Genomic DNA, 7,131 nt, shown 5'->3' with positions numbered 1-7,131 from the left:
GCAATGCATCGTCATCAATTTAGGTGGAATAGTACATTCAGCAGACTCAAACCCCAACTCAAACACGTCTGTCAACAGCGATCCTGTGAATTAAATTACAGACAAAATGAGATCAGTGACCCACTGGCTCTTAATTCAGCTTTTAGGGATGGACAACACATCAGACAATTTACAGCTCCTCAGCTGTCCAATAAGCGAACCTCTTCCAAGAAACTCCTTCGTCTGAGTCGTCCAACAGCACATGAATACCAAGAGGGCCGCTATTTCATTGCTTTTTATTTTTTCTTTGTTTCTCCCGGAATCCAGGCAAAATTTTAATTGTTTTACTTGCCGCGTTGCCACAGAAAATAAATGTACTTTAATTTCAGTGAGTGGGGAAAAAGGTGAACTGGCCTATCCGGCATCTCCTACAGAGATTTAATTTCCACCAAAAATTCGGAGTGCTTTGTTCTGTAAAGCATCTTCTCTGTTTGCCGACTGGCCGCCTCCCCTGTTGATGAATCAAAAAGCAGCAGTAATTTGGAGATGCAAGAGCTATCTCTCTGATTGCTCCTGTTCTGAGGCAGTCCATCACTTCACAATAATTCACCCGGTGCTGACTGCTGCCTCAAAAACTGTTCTTTCCCATCAGTCCGATTAGAAAAGCTCTGCGCCTTTATCAGATTAATTCCCCCTTTTTCGCTGGAAGCCTGACCCCAGAGGGGGGAGAAAAATCAAAATAGAAAACAAGGCCTAGGTCTGCTTACTCATAGTCATTCATGCAAACACGCCCTAGAAAGAATGTTTGGGGACAGCATTATATCAATATTACGTTTGTATTCATCCACAAACGTGAACATTGGCATTAATGCGCATTAAACCGCTGATGGAAGCTACCCACACTCGGGAAGCAGCACTAACCGTTGCGCCACCGCAGCATCCAGTAACACAGACCCCATCTGTTGGGGCTACAGGCTGTTAGAGTTCTTTCATTCCCGAACACTGTGTGAAGGAATTAGGGTTGCGAAGATATTATCACTGCAATGATTAAACCACAGCGAGACACAGTCCCACTGATACAGTCACGCTCAGCTACCAGCTGGGGGAAATATAAATGTTACTGTCTTCCTGCAGAGCACCTGATTTCTGCTCTTAGTGGGTTTTTTTTTTTTTTACAATAAGTGCTAGAGCTATATTTTATGACCACATTCAACATGTCTTTTGTTCTTTTTCTTGGTTTAGTAATAGAATAGAGTATTTTTTCCCCAATGAAAGTATCCGTGTCTCTGATGCTCTCTTCACCTGGCTTGCCTCGTGCCATTTAAGGGGGATCGGTTGTGTGATGGGCCATCCAGGGAGAATTCACCTTGGCTCAGGTTCCACGGTGGAGCCTTGCCAAATGCATGAGAGAGTGGGAAGAGAGAGAGCAGGAGCTGGGACAGCAGGGCGCCGGCTGCACCGGCCCTCATGCCGACTGACAGCCATATGCAGGGAGGGAGGAAACGGCAGCGCAAGGAGGAAGGGCTCCCTGTGTGTGCTTAAAGGCGGGAGGGGGGACGTGAGGAAGTGCTGCTTGTCTAACTTGTCCATGAAGGCTAATCTAATCCAAAATAGACTAGATGGGCTTTCTGTAGCTGCTTGGCAGGTTAGTTCAAGAGCCGCGTTGACGTTGGGTTCTTGATCAGAAGATGGTTTCTTCCCATGCACATGGTAATTTTGGCTGTGTTAGAAGTTCCACTTGCATTGGAATATCTGAACTGGACCGTAGAGCAATAGAAGAAGGTGGTGTGGTCTGAGGAATTAAATATTCTTTTAGATCATGTGGATATTATTGTTGTCCCAAAGCCAGTGGTATCAGTGTAATGTTCTGGGCCTTAGTTTCTACATTCACGTGGAGGTTAATCTGATGCGGACCACCAGCGTAAAGATTATTGTAGACCACATACACCCAGTGAGAATAACACCCAGTGAGAATTCCCTGATGGCAGTGACCTCTTTCAACAGGATAACACACCCCACTACACCACAAAAATCATTCAAGGAAAGTTGAGGACTTGCCTTCCAAGCAGATTTCAGTCTTGGAAAGTGTAACCCATGGAGGCGCCACCTCACAACATACAGGACTCTTGCTAATGTCTAGGTACCAGATAACACAAGAGATCTTCAGAGGTTTTGTGGAGTCTGTCTCCATGTGCTTCAGCTGTTTTTGTTGTAGACATTGGTTTTAATGTTGTTGCTGATTGGAAATATGCAGTATATTTCATATGGATGCCAAGCATCCCATAGCCAGAATTAGACCGCAGAGAAATAAACAGCTATTTCTGGCCTGCGGTGTGAGAAATAGCCATGTAAGCCAAGAGTGTTGACTCCATGACCTACCATGGAAGGTGCTTCCCGAAGCACTGCTTTAGGCACATCAATCTGCCTATCACTCAGACCTGGCTGCTGCAGGAATGTGGGGGTGTCCAGCCACGGGGAGGGCGGGGGTCCTCTTGCTCTCGCTGTAAGAGGGGAAAGAGGGTGGGTCACGGGGTTGACAGTCCGGTGATGGGCTGTCTGAAGGCACTGCTGTGCCTCAGCAGGACGTGTCAGAGAAGCAGGCGTGCCCTCCTGCATAAGAGAGCCACCTACCTGTCTGCACTGTCCATCTCCCACCTCCTGTTCCATAAGGTCCAGCAGTTCTGGCCCAACACATGTGTTCTTTCAACCTCTCAGTGGATAATTATATGTGTATAGAAAGAAGGGCTCCGAATCAAGAACAATAAAGGCTTCCTCGTGAAACATAGGGATGCTTCTGAGGTATGGAACTCGAGAAGAAGACAAAGACATCCGCGGAGATGTTTCTATTCACTGGCTTTTTTTTTCCTGCCACATTATTTCTCTCCGTCTCGACTTCTCTCATTTCCAAATGTGAATTTATTTCATGCCAGAGTGCATCAGCAGTTCTGTAGATTTTCTTCTTTTTTCCAGAAATAAAGGACAACCCTGTGGAAATGGAGACATGTAAGATAAATGGCCAATTTCAAAGGTAACATACCAATACATCAGACATATCATGTGAGTTAAAAGCAAGTCAACGTCAGTAACAGGAAGAGTTCTTGGAAATGAAGCCAGACATGAAGCCTGTAGATACTTGTGTCAATTCTAGGATTAAGAGAACTAACTAATGGTGACTCTTAACCACCATCGTTACTGTCATCCACTTTGCATCAATTAACTCATAATTCATTACATGGTCGCACCATTGGAACTTGGAAAATTGGCCTGTTCATTGACACTCGTTCCCTAGGTCTCCAGCATCCTGTCAGTGACAGTTGCCAGGACTGGCAGCAAAACGTGCTTCATCTATCGACTGTGACATCTGTGAGATCAGATCAATGTCACATGCCTTACTTTGATTACACTTGTAGAGTGCAGTTTTCACATCTTTTGACATTTCCATGAAATTCCTCATGATCCTACACAGCTTTTTGGTCCAGTCAGTCACCCAAGCATGGCAAGTTCTCTGGTGGATCGCGATTCGTAGATCATGAGGAACATGAGTTCATAAGAGGGTTCATGGCACATGTTTGAGAGTTACATGGACATGCTCTACAGCTTGTAGAAAATGTTTAATTGCCTTATACTTGGAAAGACCCAAGTGAGAATAATATACAGTTGTCATGCAATTGACTCCAACGTGAACGACTGCACTGCAAAATGAAAGCGTTTCAATAAAAGTGTGCCTTTCTCCCCAGAGTGGCATGTAAACTTTAAGTAGAGATTGAACGTTTGTAATCTGCCCCTAATGTGCTTGTAGGCACCGCGTCTGAATTGTTTCTACCAGGGAGAGGGCTGAAATGAGGAATCCACCAGATGCTCAGCCAGATGCGTGCTACAGCTCACTTGGGTGCTTCCATAATTACATTTCAGATGCGGATATCGTGAGGCATTTCAAAACATCCCACTAAAGACCTAGCCTTCAGTCCTTACCTCCGACTGATGCATAATATTGTGACACTTGGGGCGCAGGCAGCGCTATGTGGATCATGTTATTTATGCATTTCAAACACGAGCCGCGGAGCAACAGCTGCTTCCCTTTCGTGATCAATGCGAGTCCCCGCTGACGCCCAATTAAATGTATTAATCCGAGGGACTCCGGAATTGTTTTGTCATTTCTTCAGCAATTTCTCGCTGGGCGACTCCTGTCACATCCATGACACAGGATCCGAGCTGACGCGGCTGCAGAACTTCAGAAGAGTTTCGGGACGCGTTCCGCTCTATGGAGGGCAAAGAGTCGTTTGGGGTATGCCGAGCCGAGCTGAGGTTTGCGGTTTTGTTGTTCTCCATCAATCTCAAGGGTAGCGCTTTGACTCCAACGCACCATTGACAACGCGCCTTTGAGTCCATTGTGTGGTTCCTTCCGGGCTGTGGGAGAGGTTACTGTCCACTGTAGGGCACTTTTGTTTGTCCTGTGATCAAAAGTACATGAAGTAAGGTACCACCGCATGCCACATTGTTTGTTGTTCCAAATGGAATCCAACACTTGCACCAATGATGAATACCAATCAGAAGGAGTATTGACAAGCATTTGTTCTGCACGCTGCATCACAAAGAGACAGGTGTCTGTCTTAAACAGGTGTATTGACAGATACGTACCTCTGGCAATTCTCACCCTTGTGAGTGACAAGCCGTTATTGATAGACAGGATTTGCTGACATATCATTGGGGGAAAAATTCAGTGTTCAAGGTCCAACAGCCACCTTCGCTTTTGTGCAGCGGTACAAACTTTTTTCCAAATCTTACCAAAAGAAGCTATGAAAGGCAGTTTAATTGATTATTATGCTCAATTTTTCTGGTTTTGTTGCTGTAACTGAACCGTTGTCATCATTCCGATTAGTCAGCAAAGACAGAACGATGCCACAGAATATGAAGCCAGTAACATTCAGTGATGGCGAGTCATGTCAGCTGTACCCCATCCAGCATGACCCTCTGGCCCCAGAGCTCACCTCAGCCCTCGGGTGCCACATCACCCTGCCAGGGTCGACAGGAACGCCTCTCCACGAGGCAGCCAGCCTGCCTGGGCCCCCACTCAGAGAATCAATCAGTGCATCTGTCAAAGCCCAACCTGAGCAGACAGGCAGGCCACGGAGCAGGAGAGCGTGTCTGTCCCTCTGGGACGCCACATTTCAGAGCCACAGACGCGACATAAGCAACAGTCACACAACCTCTCATCACCCACTACCTCTCTATTATATTCAAAATATTATTATCCAGCCTTTCTGAAACTGAGACGATTTAAAAAGACTATAGCAATAGAGACAAAAGGCAATGTATGACTAATTTTTAAGTATCACCCCAAAAGTATTGCCCCAAAGGGACAGAGGGACAAAAAGACATAACCATTTTTTCTTATTGTTGTATTTTTTTTATGTATGTTTGCATTTATTCCCATTTGATTTTCATGTGAGGTCACAACACAATGTTTTTTTTCCCCCATGTTCCAAACGCTTCTCCATGACCTTCCCTGATCCCATTCCCGTCACACACTGACACATCCTGCCTAAGTCTGTGTCTTGCATCACCTCAGGAAACTTGTGGCTAATTTCATTATTTTGGGGGAGAGAATGCAAATGAGTGCAGACAGCTGGTGCCTTCCTGGTGGCGAGGAGTGATGGAGGGCCCGGAGGCCTCGCTCATCAGCGCCTCTAATACCCCTCCTTTCAGACAGGCCCCACCAGGGAGATGGTGGGGAGGCTGCTCCAGCAGAGGGGCCAGATGGTGCGAGAGGTAAAGCGCCGCTCATTCGGTTAGTGAGACGGTATCGGTCACCTGGGCAACGGGTTATGCCTGGGCGGCATTTTTTTTTTACTATTGTTATTACTCTTTTAGTCTGTGTTACTACACACACAACGACTCACCTGCCGGCTGCACAGGGCCTCCTAGTCCATCACGCTGCCTGCGGCCTCCTAGTCCATCACGTTGAACTGCAATGGCTGCTTCCTTCTGCTCCAACGGCCGGATTCATTTGTAGAGACGGCTGGGGCGGCTGCTCTGGCGGCGCTATTGGTCAGGGCTTGTCGTTAGCCATGTGTGGTCAGTGCCTCCGCTGTGCCAAGTCCACACACTGTGGAAGCCAGCCTAAAGAGACAGTCGCAGAGGGGGAAAACAGGGAAATGAAACTCAGCTGAGGGATAGGAGATCTTTCGAGGCAGCCCATCTTCCAGTGATCAGTATTGTGTTTGTGCAGGGAGTCACTTGCGACTTGTTAAAGTCAACATTTAAAACAGGCCCATGCAGGATACCAGTTTCCTTATGTGTTCCTTTCAGCAAAAAAAACAACCCTCTAGAAAATAAATTATTTGTGGGAGTCATTCCACATCCGTTGTTTGTTAAATTTCAACACCAACACACCTTAAGACCACCGCAGTGAACTTAACCCACCTATTTCATCTCTTGTTCTTATTTAATAGCATCGACTTGTTTAGTCAGTTGTTTAGCATATGCATTTTATAGTTTGTCCAATCTCAGTTAAAAAAAGGTTTTGATGACAATTTGAATATAAATTCGAAGCCAGTTTTTTTTAAGAATATAAAGAGCTCAAGCCCATCGTTGAGAAAAAAAATACTAGACACTCATTCTAGTATTGCAGGAGAACTTTGGTCGACTGTCTGTCATTGCAGTAGGCCTGCCTTTGGTGCTTTAGGCATTTTTTTACATTCTCTCTCTCTCTCTCTCTCTCTCTCTCTGTCTCTAGGATTATCCTGGTGTGGTATAGATACCTCTGCAATGTTGACTGCCCGTGATACTAATCCCGTTTTGTAAGTCCCCCATGAAACCGGATGTAGCCCATATAATCCTCTGCACAGACATTCTCCCCGGACTAAATTTTGTAATGTTGGCCCGAAACGGCCTGTCTCCTAAAGGCCAATTTCATTCAGAGCCTGTTTTCTAATTCAGACCGAACTGGTGAATTATAAGCCACATTTTCTACGACAAATCATGTGCATGACTTAAGGAAGACAAAATACTATGGGATTTCCATAGTTGAAATATGTTACCATTATATACTGCTGAAGTTACTTATTTACATTTTATAAATCTTTCATAACTGTCTTGTTTCATCACATTGTTGATACATAAAAAACGAAAGAATTACTGCTAATTGCAAGT

Source organism: Denticeps clupeoides, chromosome 1 (assembly GCF_900700375.1).
Source record: "Denticeps clupeoides chromosome 1, fDenClu1.1, whole genome shotgun sequence".
NCBI classification, from domain to species: Eukaryota; Metazoa; Chordata; class Actinopteri; order Clupeiformes; family Denticipitidae; genus Denticeps; species Denticeps clupeoides.
This window is presented reverse-complemented; position numbering follows the sequence as displayed.